General features: G+C 40.2%; 1 protein-coding gene across 7 annotated transcripts in view; it reads right to left on the reverse strand.

Annotated features, from left to right (window-relative positions):
- LOC124775714 (sorbin and SH3 domain-containing protein 1) overlaps positions 1-16,282 on the reverse strand; it is a 1,093,224-nt gene that overhangs the window by 571,015 nt on the left and 505,927 nt on the right. The gene's annotated exons all lie outside the window — the stretch shown is intronic.

The following is a 16,282-nucleotide window of genomic DNA, read 5'->3' on the forward strand; positions in this document are numbered from 1 at the left end:
TGCAGGAAATAGAACGACTCAGGTCTTTTTCTTTTAAGGAAACTATTTAAAAGTCAGTATTACACAGGTTTTTAACAAGGTCGCAACCGGAACTTTTTTATGGGTACTTACAAGTCGTCAGTCGTCTTCCAAAATATTAAAAATACATCATAGCCCCAGGTCTACCCCCCCCCCCCCCCGCGCGAACTATCCTATGGACGTTCTTGGATGGTATGTCTGGTATTGTTACACTATCATACAGAAAGTATCTTTAACCTGTTAATAATAATTTAATATCCATATTGGCATTTGACATTCTTCGTTTCATGGTAATTCGGATAACTGTAGAAACAGAATATGCACTGTCCGCTCTCTAAATTGCAAAACTGGCATGAGAGTAAATATCCAGGCGAATAGGATCTCTTTTGTCCACTTGAAGATACGCAGTGCGAATTTTCCTACTACTCGTCGGACGTAAAAAGTAACCCGACGGTAAATACACCGCTCTCGGTAATATTCGATACGCCTGAGCTCCCTAGCATTCGTTTACAGCTGGTGAACCATGTATACTATACGACCGCTGGAAAGTGCTGAGTACCATATGGAACATAATTACAGGTACAATAGTTTAAAAGAGATGGAACGGAAAGGGCAATATAAGAAGCTGGCAGTACAAATAAAATATGTTAAACACTACCTAATATAAGAAACGGATATAATCAAACATATTGAGACTGGGGTGCCCAATCAGAAGAACCTAGTATGTAGAACTATATTCACATCTAAATGTACATGATTACTCTGCAGTTCACAATTACGAGCCTGGCAGAGGGTTCAATGAACTACCTTCAAGCTGTCTCTCTGCATCTCCACTCTCTAACGGCGGGCGGAAAAAACTAGCACTTAAATCTTTCTGTGGGAGCTCTGATTTCTCTTATTTTATCATGATGATCATTTCTCCTTGTGTAGTTTGGCCGCAAAAAACCATTCTCGCAATCGGAGGAGAAAACTGGTGATTGAAGTTTCACTTGAGGATCCTACTGCAATGAAACAAGCCTTCTTTTTAATAATAGCCACCCCACTTAGGTATCGTCTGTGGCACTCTCTCACCTATTTCACGATTAAACAAAACGGGCTCCCCTTCTCTGATGCGGATTCCGTACAACACAGCAATACTCCAGAAAAGGGCGGACAAGCACTGTGGAATCAGTCTCTTTAGTAGACCTGTTGCACTTTCTAAGTCTTCTGCCAATAAATCGTATTCTTTGGTTTGCTTTACCCACACCATTGTCTATTTGAACATTCCAATTTCAGTTATTCGTAATTGAAATTACAGTCTTTAGATTTGTGTGATTTATCGTGTAACCGAAATTTAACGGATTTCTTTTAGTATTCGTGCGAATGACTTCACACTATTTAGAGTCGATTACCACTTTTCACACCATAAAGATATCTTGTCTAAATCATTTTGCAATTGATTCTGATTACCTGATGCCTTTGCAAGATGGTAAATGACTGCATCATCTGCAAATAATCTAAGAGGGGTAGTCAGATAGTCTTCTACCTCGTTTATGTATAAAAAATTCGGTACGAAATCTAGGTATGCAACAGTGAACTATACATACATGTAGTTGTGACAGTGCTGCTGAAGTTGTTACCGCCTGACAGTTCAAGACCCTCTAGCGACAAAAAACTCATTCGACACCTAACGTCAAATGTGCTAGAAGGTTACTGTTTGCTTTTAATTCCTTTCCTACTAAACTTAAGAAACAGTTATTGTGTGTGTGTGAATTCCTAAGGGACCAAACTGCTGAGATCATCGGTCCCTAGACTTACACACTACTTAAACTAACTTACGCTAATAACAGAACACACACACACACACACACACACACACACACACACACACACACACACATACATGCCCGAGGGAGAACTCGAACCTCCGGCGGGAGGGGCCGTGCAATCGGTGACATGGAGCCTCAAAACCACGCGGCCATTCCGCACGGCTTATTGTAATTATCAGTACCAGGCATTAGTAGAAAAGACCTGAATAGTGTTTAAAGTAAAATCAATATAAACAAGGCAGTAAAATTCATCAATTAAGTGACATACGCTACAATTTCTTCACAACACCTCGAAATGATACATAAAAGCAACTTCTATCACCCTGAAAGCAAGATAATCTTAACACAGTATTTCACAAATAAGAAGCATATACACTCATGCCGGCCATTGTGGCAGAGCGGTTCTAGGCGCTTCAGTCCAGAACCGTGCGCCTGCTACAGTCGCAGGTTCGAATCCTGCCTCGGGTATGGATGTGTGTGATGTCCTTAGGTTAGTTAGGTTTAAGTAGTTCTAAGTCTAGGGGACTGATGATCTCAGATGTTAAGTCCCATAGTGCTCAGAGCCATTTGAACGATATAAACTCATGGTTAAAGAAAATATATTCACAGGATATGCACACCAGCATGTTCTGCGGAAATGATTAGCATTGAAACCTCGGCCCGTGGGTTCAAGGTCAACATTGATATCGCGGCGCAACACCGCCTACTGTTAAAATGTGCCGGCGGCTCTCGTTGTCGCTGTAAACCGAAGGTAAAAGATTAGTGCCACTTGAGCAGACGTGCAGGCTGTCTCGCAGACGTATGCGCGAACCGTACTGTCAAATCAATGAGTTTCAAAGAGGGCGCATTATTGGCATGAGAGAATGTGATGCATCTAGCCGGGAAATTGCTGCTCGTGTGGGACGAAGTGTTTCGGCAGTGCAAAGGGTGTGTGTGCTGAGTGGTTCACGGAAGGCCATAGAACACGACGGTCAGGTCACACCACCCGGACCACTCTCTGGGAAGATCGACACCTCATTCGAATGGCATTGCAGGACAAATCTGCGTCCTCCTCTGCTCTGGCACAACAGTGGAACACATCATACGCCATCAGGGGTGACAGTCCGTCGCCGTTTATTACGGCATGGGTTATGTGCGCGTCGTCCACATCTCCGCCTACCTATGATGAATATGCAGAAGCATGCTAGACGGCAATGGTGTATGGAATGACGTCACTGGGAATAGGAATGCCATCAGATAGTGTTTTTGGACGAATTCAGGTTCTGTTTGTTTGTAAATGATGAGCGCGTTTGGTTCTCCGCAGACTAGGGGAGCGGCATCACAGTGATTCCATTCGCACAAGACATACAGCGCCAACTCAAGGCCTTATAGTGTGGAGTGCTATTGGGTACAACAACAAACCACAGTTGATGCGTGTCCAGGGCACTGCAACAAGTGTGATCTACGTGAATGACATCCTGCGACCAAGTAGCTATACTCTTTCTGCACAAGCCGGCCGGAGTGGCCGAGAGGTTCTAGGCGCTACAGTCTGGAACCGCGCGACCGCTATGGTCGCAGGTTCGAATCCTGCCTCGGCCATGGATGTGTGTGATGTCCTTAGGTTAGTTAGGTTTAAGTAGTTCTAAGTTCTAGGGGACTAATTACCTTAGAAGTTAAGTCCCATAGTGCTCAGAGCCATTTGAATCATTTTTCTGCACAACGTCCCAGGCGCCATTTTCCATCAAGACAATGTACTACCACATGTTGCTTCACGAACACCTGCCTTCTTGGTGTCACATAATGTCACAGGACACCATTCGTACCTTAAACAAAAATGGTTCAAATGGCTCTGAGCACTATGGGACTCAACTACTGAGGTCATTAGTTCCCTAGAACTTAGAACTAGTTAAACCTAACTAACCTAAGAACATCAGACACATCCATGCCCGAGGCAGGATTCGATCCTGCGACCGTAGCGGTCTCGCGGTTCCAGACTGCAGCGCCAGAACCGCGCGGCCACTTCGGCCGGCGTACCTTAAACGCGACGATGCCATCACGGATGGAACAAGTTATCAGGGTCCATGCTGGACTTGTGTCTACTAGGCAACAGGGAACATGCTGAACCGCGTTGACTGACATGCTAATCGTTTTTGCAGAACATACTAATGTACATGTCCTATGAATATGAATGTTCTACCTCTATTCGTTCAATGTTTTCTGTTTATTTTTTTTCTGAACATAAGTGTAAATTGCGGAAATTTGTGGTACGTTCCTATGGGACCAAACTGCTGAAGTCATCGGTCTTACACACTACTTAATATAACTTAAACTTACGCTAAGGACAACACATGCACCCATGCCCAAGGAGGACTCCAACCTCCGACGGGGGGCGCCGCGCGAACCGTGGCAAGGCGCCTCAACATGAGCGTACTTTCTTTGACACATCGGGGCAGTACGATACGTGATACGACGTAGAAGCAACCCGCGCTGGCCGAGAGCGTAGATACGTTGCCGAACAAGTGTTTTCTGAGCCGTTTCTTTGGTAGATGAATTACATTTCCTTAACATTCTTAGAATGTATCTCAGCGTGGTATCTGCTTTCCTATAACTGATTTAATGCGATCATTCCACTACTGTCCACGCTAAGACCATTTCGCAACGAGACTTGCGCATTGTCGAGAGGGGACTACACATTCCGGATTCGCTGCTGACGCTGTTCTCTTGCGATACAAATAACAGGTACATCGCATTGTGAGAATAAAATGACGCAGCAACTGGTAAGTACTCCAAAGTTGAAGTACGCGGGACACCTGAAAGGGCTGTGATCAACTGATCAACAATTTCAATTGCGAAGCATTGCACTGGCAAATGTTCTATCTAAAACATTTCTTTTCATCACATGACAAATAATGATTCATTTTTGAAAAGAAACGCTTAGTTCCTGCATTCGTCTCTGGGATGCAGAGAGCACTTTCTCCAATTTTAGGCAGTGTTTTCACTTGTATGCATTTTTCTCTTAACACTTTCAATATTCCAATCCGTGTATTATGCACGTTTTCCAACGAATCTTTCCAGTAACTTAATGTTTCGGTTACAACCGTTTTGACAGTACAGTTTCCACCAAACAGTTCTGCACTGTCAATTTCTACACTGGCTATTTTCTGACTCAATGGTGTACTTTATTCTATGTCACTCCACTTCACCTCTCCTTTCAAAACGGTCCAACAAAGAGAACCATATACTGAAAACTGCCTTCCCCCATTAAAGTGATACATTATACAAGCAGAATGAATGAACCTAGGAATAAAACCTACAGTAAGCAGCTCGATCACCGTCATAAAATCCCTTCCACATAGATTTAAAATTAAAACCCACGAAAGTTCTCGCGAGCAAATTATAACAAGGATTTGTCTGTGCAACGCAAACATACTGCTTTTGATTTCTCGAATGCTTGTTTCAAAAAGCAAACTACAACCATAATTCAGATTCCTGGTTGTTGGAAAGTGATTGCGAAGATAAAGAACAACCTGATTCAGAGAAGAAAAGTAATTTTAAAGCAGGATATAAATTCAATATTCTTTCACAAGCAGGAAGCAACGCCAATCATTCTTTTACTGCAGTAACCAGGCAAATTACGGCAACTGACATTTACAAAATCACAGAATTCTTTGAGTCTTTGTATCCTTACAGTATATGAATGAAAATATTTGGAAATTTTACAAAGATATTCTCAATGTGAATGGGCACCTTTCCAACTGCTGTTTCCAGACTGGTGTGGAGATGTGTGGTATGCAACCCACAAGGGCTCTGAGCACTATGGGACTTAACTACTGTGGTCATCAGTCCCCTAGAACTTAGAACTACTTAAACCTAACCAACCTAAGGACATCACACACACGAATGCCCGAGGCAGCATTCGAACCTGCGACCGTAGCGGTCACGCGGTTCCAGACTGTAGCGCCTAGAACCGCACGGCCGGCTATGCAACCCACGCCTATAAGGTAATTCCCCAAGGCTTGTTTTTAATTGAGCAAAAACATTCTCTCTGTCACTTTCGTTTACTCCACCAAAGATACTGTTCGTACTGTCAGTAGACAAATAAAATTCGATTCTAGGCAGTTGGCATGCAGAACCAACATCACATTTTTGGACATTGGATTAAAAGTTTCACTTTAACTAGAGACTAATTTCAATATTTTTTGATGCACTCAGCTTTCTCAAACATTTACCTAATACTAGAAGAAGCCGCGCTGATTTCTAATTACTGGTAGCAATGGATAGACTTACAATGTTTACATGGTCATCATCTTCTTAATGAAGGTATGTACGATAAGGAGTTAGTACATTATAAACAATGGCTTCAGATTTGGTTCGTTTACAACCAAACCTGGAATCGTAGAGTTTTATAACGACATTTATTGGGCATTCCATGGAACTGTAGCTATGATTACGAAACGCAATATGGTATGCGAAGGTTCCCTCAGCTGCAGCCAATGCAGTCTCTTCATTTTGTGGAATTTCACAAATTTCGCTTATACTATTTACCCATTCTATTTTGATACAAATTAAAGCTTGTAACTGTAACATGTGCGGTTTTCACACTATAAAGCCGACTTTAATTATATGCAATTACGGTGAAGTACTACGTCAATCCTAAACGTTAATATTATATCTTTCGTTATTATAATCAAACTAAAAGCTCTGTGATTCTGCATATCATGGATATGATGTCATGATAGCCATTTAATAAAGCTTGTTTATGCTGGCAATATCTATATTTTTAAATGGAGCTTTCACAGAAACAAAGTCAAGAATTTCTTAGGATATGTGAAACAAACTTACTCATTATTTATTGGCGAAGCAGTTACTGCGATAGCAGCAGATGAACCCAGCTTATATTTGTTTGATTTATTATGCTGAATAGTATACGAGTGCCCGCCATGTACAATCGAAAATGTCGCATTACGATGTTTATAGTGAACTCCATAACTAAGCTTTGTCTCTTCGAGGGAAGGATTATTTTTCCTATAAGTTGATAAAAAAGCTGCATTTGCATTTAGGTATAATAGCTTAGTTTACGCAAATAACAATACAGAACATGAACTGCCATCAGAAGACAAGACAAACTTCTGTCTTCCTGCCTCACAGAACGCGCTAAAAAATGACAACAATAAGTGAGCTAAGCGCCGATCCAGCATTTCTCACGACCACAATTGATAAAAATAGTTTGGTTTTTAATTTAGGAACACGGTAACACGAGCAAAAAAGATGACTGCCGCTTATTTTGTGGAACGAATGGCAGGCTTACTATGTCGAGGCAATCGAAGACCTGATTCGCAGCAATCAGAAAGCGAGTATTGCGGCCACCGATTAGCAGATGTGTATCTCAATGGGCAGTTCTCATTCCATCGTGCAAGATCGTCTGCAGTATCAGATACTGCGACCACGCTGGGAAGCGCGATCACTATCACCTTCACACAGAGCCGCAAGGTTTATGTCGTCTCTGGCCTTCCTTGAGCGTTATTCTATGAAAGACAATGATTTTCTAAGCCGCGTCATTAGGGGTGAAGGGACATGAGTCCATCATTTCACACCTGCAACAAAGAGAGCGTCTATGGAAGCTTGACGCACGTCCTCGCTTCCGCGGAAGAAATGCAAAATTGCGCCATCAGCAGGGAAGGTCATGCCCAACGTTTTCTTCGACTGCGAAGGCGTTGTGTACACGTAGGTTATAGCAGAGGTTACAGCCATTAATCCCGATTCGTACAGTGCAGCACCGACATCGCTGAGCAACGCCGTGAAGAACAATAAGCATGGAAAATTACGCAAAATTATTGCCGTGCATGACAATGCAATCATACGGCGCGCACGACGTGAGCTTTGCTGCAGGCTTTTCGACGGGAAGTTTGGAAGCATCCTACATACCTCCCACATGTTGCATCTTGCAATTTTCATCTTTTCGGCAAGCTGAAAGAACATCTTAGGTGAAAAGAGATTTTCCAGCAATGACGACGTTGAAGCAGCGGTTCTCGAATGGCTCGGTGAAAAAGGAGTGGACTTCTAAAAGGACCGGAGTTATAATGTCGATGAACGATTGGTAGAGTTTGCCGGCATTTCTTTGCAGCGACTTGGTAACTGTGATAGAATAAGTATCATGTGACTGTTCATTTTGTAGTCCAGCGCAGCATTCAGTAACTTAGTTTTTAAAGTCCTCTCGTATTAGGTATTGTGCTGTATGTCACAATTTACAGTGACTCACTACCAACAGCGTACTCGAACAGTAACGGGTTTCTTCGCATATTTATGCATAATACGTTACATTTACTTATGTTCACGGTCGCTTCTCAATCCCTGAAAGAAATGTATTTTTGGCGAATGATGGTAGACAGAGGGACATTGTTAATACTCGCAAGTCTTGCATCAGCCGAGATACCGAAGCAAGAATTTTTTTTCTCACTGGAGCGCTACACTTTCTTAATAGCATTTGCAAGCCCTTCGAAAGAAAACTACTGAATATAAGGTTTGTTAAGGAGGACTAAAGTCTTCGCAAAAGTGTCTGCGAAAGGTGCTACAATTGAAGGCCAATATCGCGGTAATCGGGTGTTGTTACGTAAACACGGTCAAATGAAGCTCCTATACAACGCTCCGTCATTATATGCTGCAAGAGTAAACTTTTTTCCTCTTGTCCCTACTTTATAAAAAGCATATAATGTCAGCTACGACAGTAAATAGAATTACCATAATCATCATCCTATCATGGATTAGGCCCTGGCGTGTTCCGCCGTTAATCTACATTTGCCTCGATCTCCCTGGGTTTCTTCGGCCAATAGGTCTGTATGACAGCGCTACTTTAGGAATCCTAGCATTGGCCACTCTGTCTAATTGCTCTTCCCACGTTCTTTTACATTCGTCCATTTTACTCCGTACAGATATATGTAACTGATTCCGTACATCCTGGATTCTTATTTGATCAAGGTAGATATGTCCCAATAGTGCCCTCAGGAATTTCGCTTGTACATTGTTGTGGTTTTGCTGTTTTAATCTCCACGTATCACTGCCAAATGGAATAACTGGCACTATCATCAAGTTGTAGGCTACAGATTCAGCCATGTTTCGGTCCGCGCTGTTTTCAGTGTTCTTCGGGTAGTTTCGCACAGTGCCTGTTATCTTCGTAATTTATTATTTATTCCTGTATTGTAATCACACGAAATACCACAGCCTAAATAATTCAAATCTTTATCCTGTTCTAAAATTCTAAATTATGTAATACTAAATAATTTTTTCTCTTACTGTATGTTTGCTCTGTAAAGTCATGGTTACTGATTTTGAGATAGAAATTCTGAAATAATAGCCCTTACAAATCTTAAGCAGTAAATAAATAGCTCTTTGAAGATTATCTTCGGTGTTTTGCATAATGAGTACGTCATCAGCATATGCTACCACAGCCGACCGGATTGGCCGAGCGGTTCTAGGCGCTACAGTCTGGAACTTCGCGACCGCTACGGTCGCATTTTCGAATCCTGCCTCGGGCATGGATGTGATGTGATGTCCTTAGGTTAGTTAGGTTTAAGTAGTTTTAAGTTCTAGGGGACTGATGACCTCAGCAGTTAAGTCCCATAGTGCTCAGAGCCATTTGAACCATTTTTTTTATGCTACCACATTTAAAGTGGTCCTTCCTAACTTGATTCCAGGTGGTGTTTGATCCTTCCATCTGTGTAGGATTTCGTACATAAAAATGTTAAAAAGCAAGTATCATAATAAGCGCACTTGTCTTACTCTCTGATTAATTACATTTCCTCCACGATAATTAGATAAATAGAGTCTGAAGCAGTTGCAATTATAAAATCTTTTTATGCATATTATTACGTGTTCAAGGTAACCCCGTTCAGCCATTATATTCTATTATTGATGCATCTTTATCTTATCGAAAGCCTTATCTATTTCTACAAAAGCTGTATATGTCGGAAAACTGCATTCCCTTTTTTTTCTTTATAAGCTGTTTCATAGCAAATTCATTGTCAATAGAAGCTCTCCTGTTTCGAAAACCATTCTGTTCTTGAAAGAGTGGCTCTGCTGTTGGCTTTAATCGGTTATTTAATATTACATTTTTTAATGTTTATATATTTTTAATACTATATTTTTTAGCGTACAGTTTATAGGCTGAATGTAATATACTTGTTCATCTGTAGTTTGTAGATTTCCTTCTTTTACCTTTCTTAAATACAGAAGAAACAATTTCCGTTAACGATGTATTGGGGATCCTGATTGTAACCCACCAGGTGTTTAATAAACGAAGACGGCGGAGTTTGAGTAAAAGTCCTCCATTCTTTCTGAGTTCTATTTGTGAACATGGAATTATGTATATGCTAAGTTCTAACGTATTAGAAGGAAGCTTGGAAAACATTTTCATACGTGCGTATACGCACTCGAGTTTAAGTGAATGGCTCTTCTGGAAACAAGCAGACACTAAAAATGCTCAAGACCCTGTTCCGGCCGCCCTACTTTTCCAATTAAGCACTTTCTTCGGATGTGCTGGCAGGACATTTCAAGATCAACATTAAGAAGCATTATATCACTACACCCATTTCTTCAAGAGCGATAAAGTGCCGTTAAAAAAAGTGCATTGCTCCAATTTAAAGAAAAAGGAAAAAAAGTTTCTGTAGTATTTCGGTTGATACAAGATAAGCGCTGGCGCGATGGACTAGCACTTGGATGGGTGAGCACCTGGTCTGCCGAGCGCTGTTGGCAAGCGGGGTGCACTCAGCCCTTATCAGGCAAACTGAGGAGCTACTAGCTACTTCACTGAGAAGTAGCGGCTCTGGTCTCGTAAGCTTCATAAGGCCGGGAGAGCGATGTGCTGACCACATGCCCCTCCGTATCCGCATCCACTGACGTCTGTGGGCTGAGGATGACACGGCGGCCGGTCGGTACCGTTGGGCATTCCAAGGCCTGTTAGGACGGAGCTAAGTTACATGCAATTACGTTGCTTGGTTAATACACTTGGTTAACAATAAGTGTTCCAATAAAAAGTAGTCTTCGGTTTGCCGTCCCCACATTATTATCTATGTGATCGTTGCAATTTAAGTTGTTCTTAATTGTAATTCATAGGTATTTAGCTGAATTGACAGCCTTTATATTTATGTGACTTATCGTGTAACCGAAATTTAATAGATTCATTTTAGTACTTACGTAAACGACCTCACACTTTTTCTTTTTTAGCGTCAGTTGTCATTTTTCGCACCATACAGATATTTTGTGTAAATAATTTTGCAATTATTTGTGATTTTCTGATGATTTTAATAGCCAGTAAATGACAGTAACATCTACAAGCAATCTAACAGGGCTGCTTAGATTGTCTCCTAAATCAGTCCCCTAAATTATTTATTTAGATTAGTAATAGCAGGGGACTTATAACGCTTCCTTGGGAAACGCCGGATATCACTGCCGTTTTACTCGATGACTGTCCTTTAATTACTATCTTTCCGACAGGAAATCTCGAATCCAGTCACGCAACTAAGACGATACCCCCCAGACATGCAGTTTGTTTAGAAGCTGCTTGTAACGAATGATAAACTATCAAAAGCCTTGTGGAAGTCCTGAAATATGGAATCGATTTCCTATGCGTTGTCGACAGCACTCAATACTTCCTCAGAATATAGAGCTAGTTTTGTTGTACAAGAATGACATTTTCTGAAACCATGTTGGCTCTGTGTGAATAAATCGTTTACTTCGAGGTAATTCTTAATGTTCGAAAACAGAGCATGTTCCACAGTGGGTCTGTTATTCATAGGATTACGCCTATTTGCCTTCTGGAGTAAGGGTGTGACTTGTGCAATTTTTCAGTCTGTAGGTACGGATCTTTCGTCGAGCGAGCGATTGTAAATGATTGCTAAGTATGAAGTTATTGTGTCAGCACACTCTGAAAGCTAACTGAAATACACTCTGGACTAGAAGACTTGCCTCTATTGAGCGCTTTAAGCTGCTTCGCTACAACGAGGATGTCTGCTTCTAAGTTACTCATGTTGGATGTTGCTCTAGATTCAAGTTCTGGAATACTTACTGCTTCTTTGATGAAGGAATTCCAAAACGGTAATGTGCCGTCGTTCAGTGATCGTAAGTCGATACTAGATGTCTTAGACAGAATACGTAGTTAGTGTGATGGATGGCACTTTGCTCTAAATGTAAAAATATTCAAGTTAATGTAGATGAGTAGGAAAAACAATCCTGTAATGTTCGAATACAGTATTAGTGGTGTTCTGGTTGCCACGGTAACTTCTAGACGTAACGTAGCAAAGCGATGTGAAACTGAACGAGCGCCTAAGTTCGGTAGCAGGAAAGGCGAATAATGGTCGGCTTAAGATTATTGGGAGAATTTTGGGAAAGCATAGCTCATCTACAAAGGAAACCGGATATTGATAGTTCGACCCAGTCTTGAGTACTGCTCGAGTGTTTGGGATGACCACCAGTTCGGATTAAAGGACGACACCGTAGCAATTCCGAGGTGTGATACTAAGTTTGTTGCCGATATGGTCGATCAACATGCGACTGTTACGGAAATGCTTTGTGAACTCAAATGGGAATTCCTGGTGAGAAGACACGACTACTTTTCGCGAAACACTATTGAGAAACTTTAGAGAATTTGAATCTGCGGCTGACTCACGAACGATTTTAATTGGCGCTGACGTACATTTCGCGTAAGAACGATGAAGAAAAGGTAAGACAAATTAGGGCTCGTAAGGAACCATACAGATAGTCATTTTTCCTTCCCCCCGCGATGCACCGGATGGTGGCCTGCAGTGTATGTATGTAACTAGGTAGGAAGATGCACTACTGGTAGTAGCAAACTTCTGTTTACTTTTATTTAAGTCCTATATTTATTAGCAAGTGTAAATGCTAATTAACTCTTCCGTGAAAAAGAAATTTGATATAAACCATCGAAATGAAAAAAAAAAAAATTATGTACATCGTTAATACTGTTCAATCACTCGAAATAAAAAAAGTAATTTAATTTCTATTTGACGTTTCGCAATTCTGAACAGAATTTTAACTCCTGGTGAACACTAGTATTTTTATGTCATTAGAAATTCAAAGTAGAAATATGGTATTTTTATTAAAAAAAGCGATTCAATATATCTTCATTAATATTCCATTTGATAATAAAAATAGGATTTACATGAAGAATAAAAAAATTATGGAGAATCGAACGTGGTATTCCTAGAATACAAGACTTATACGCAATGCACCACTTATTTTTAAAGTTATCGGAATGTTTTGTACGCACTTAAAATGCTCAAATACCTCAAAATCTTCGAAGGAAATTTTTCGAACATTTTGAGATATACGTCGTATGTGTTAGGAAATTTACGTCAGGACTCTAATCTCCAAATGCTACAACGATGAATAAAATCGAAGCAGGCCCATCCGCATGGCTCCCTTGTTGTTTCCACAAGCCCAGATTTTGGATCAGATGACAGTAGTAGCCAAAACATATCATGAAATAAAGAATAAGCGATCTAGACTGTATTATCCGTAACAGATCACGAGGACTGCGGACTCCTCTCATTTCAGGGAATTTATTTCCTTAATTAATACTTATGTATGATGTCATAAACGAAACCAACGCATCCATATATTGATCTCTCCTTTTTTTCGGCTTAAACTAGTGAACATACTAATTTTGTCAGGAGCACACATCGATTACATCGTGTCGAACTTTCAATTCTGGCTACTTTACTCATTAGTATGCAACCGATGATTATGCTACACGGCCATTTTTTTTTTGTAGTACAGTAGTTACAACACTCCCATTTTAGAGTTCAGAGATAACACTCTTATAGCATTTATGATGTACAGGAGACATCAAGAGCGAACACAAATATGAAATAAACATGTACGTCCTTGAAGTTATATGCGGTATAAGTAAAATTTTGATTTTTTGTAAAGTCAAATATTCTTCTGATATTACTTTTTATTTTTTACAAAAGGTAACTTTCATTAAATTATAACGGAACCAACGGATGTTCCAAACGAGCGTGAAATGAAAATACAGCGGCAGTCCTGCCATCTGTTGGCTACGAAATGAGTTACAAGCCAGTAAACAGAACACTTGCGCTTCTCTGAAGCGAATACTCACAAGTGTGCTAACATTCCAGATTTCGTAGAGACTGGAAGCCAGTAATCTTAGCCATTATTTGAGAACTGGTGTGTTAGTTACTTGTTTCTCAGCATAGAGAGTCGGCTACACGTATAACAATGCGCAGATGTGTTACAGTGAAAACATAAGACGACTGTTTCAGTAGACACACACAAGAACCAACAGGTACCAAACAGCTGCTGAAGTAGCAAAGACGAGTGGTAGTACAAGATAAATAGACCTACGTAGACGAACTTGCAGCTCGATTTGCAGTTTGGTGTTGGGGCTTCGACTCCAAATCGTAGTGCGATCAATCATTAACGAATGACAAAACCCGCTAATAGCGTTTTACCATCCATCAGGCAGTACAACGAAGACAATCCTATTATTATTCAACTTATTTCCAGTGTCCCGCGCAAAAATTTTACAGAAGTTTCCCTGTTCGGGGAAAAAATCTTTCGTAATGTACGCGACACATCAGACAGCATGTTTGCGTTTCGGTAGAGCTACCGTTCATCCTCAGTACACTATATTCTGGTATTGATTTCTTTGTTTTATCTACTCTTAGAATCGCGTGAAAAGGCGTAATAAATACTTTTTCTACCCTGGAGAACATGAAGTTGGTCTCACACTATTTGAAACGTCACTGTCTATGAATTAACGACATTTATGTTAAAAGGCCATAGTTATATGTACTTTACTTACATCAACTGCATCTCGTGTAACAGCTTTCATTACTCAGTTATGGATTTGAACTAAAGATGTGTGAACAAAATTCCCACAGATATCTATTACTGAAAAAAGTCGACACCAATTTAGGCTTTTGGCTCAACACTCCAAAGTTTCTTACGAAAAACGACGTACATTCTAAGTAGCTTCGAACTAAAAGCTGAAAGTCGTGACGATTTTTATATAGGATACTCTGTGTGCAATTTAATTCAAATTCGTGACCAACAGCTGCCATCTTTTCATTGTGGGTACAATTTTCTAAGTCGATTAATGTTTCAAGGTTCTCTAATAATTTCTTTGGGTGGCAAAGTTAACAAACTGTATACCTGATGTGTTAAGAGTTATTTCAGGAGTGTCTTTCTGATAGTACCATAAATGCCAATAAAATTGTGCTACTACAGTATCATTGGATGTCCATGTGAGATATTCACGATAATTCGGCAAAGGTACTTACAGCATCAAATAATTGCATATATCGTGTATAACTAACCTCTCAGCTTGTCTGAGTATACGAGGAGAATATAATTGATTTAGGAACCACACATATTTGCGCTACGAGATGTGGATCCAATAGCATGAAGAATTAATGAAGTAAAACATGAGACACAGATTACAACCTCAGGATTGTCCAGAGCACAAAACAGTTTCAACTGTTAGGAATGAGCAACAACAAATCAACAGATTATTGTTTTTTTGTGTTTTATTGTCAATTTAGCTGCACAATGCATATACGAACATATTTCCGCCAACAGATTTCCCGGGATCATGAAGTAATCGGAACCACTGTAGGAATTCCGTACCAGTATTTGCAAGTGTATTTATTTAGCCAGAGTGCCGTATCTTCCTTCTCTACAGTTTTTGCTTCTTAACTCTGGTCTCTAACCAAGCGACAAACAGTAACTGAGCACAAGGAAAGTTCCTTTAAAATTCTGTATCTCTGATATGTTTAAGAATAGAGTTTTTATTTGTAGTGCACTTTCCCTTTAGAATGACCTATATTAAAAGATGTACGTCTGTTCCTCTTGGATCACATTGGCTGTCATGTAATATTCTCCACTTTCCAGTTTACTCTCATATCTTTCAGTAGGCCTACGAATAATTATTTTTTCTTTATCTTACAATCTACTTAGCACGTCATTGCGCCGCTGTCGTTTAAATCTGTTTAGCTTTGCAAAATAAAACACGTAAGCTGTATCATCAAGAGCGTGTTTTCTAAACAGTGCGGCTCGTAAATAAAGTAAAAATAAATTTGTTAAAGGAAAAAAAATTTCCGGCGACGCTGTTTTTATTCAGGCATTTTTGGAATGGCAGGTTCAGACATCCATGCGTCTCCAAAGGGCCATCAAAACATGACCACAATATCACTTCAAACGTAGTTCATTCAAATCGGTAGAATGTAATACATTTGCTGTTCAATACAACGGAAAAATAATCAAAGTCACAAATTTCACTTTTATTTTCTTCATGACTAGTTTCGGGTCGGGACCCATTTCCAAATCATCCTACAGGAAAGAAAACTGAAATTACCAAACACTTGTATATGTTTGTAACTTTGATTTTCTGTCGTGTAGGATGATTTGAAAATGGGTCCCGATCTGAGACTCGCCATCAAGTA

This window comes from Schistocerca piceifrons, chromosome 1 (assembly GCF_021461385.2).
Source record: "Schistocerca piceifrons isolate TAMUIC-IGC-003096 chromosome 1, iqSchPice1.1, whole genome shotgun sequence".
Classification (NCBI taxonomy): Eukaryota; Metazoa; Arthropoda; class Insecta; order Orthoptera; family Acrididae; genus Schistocerca; species Schistocerca piceifrons.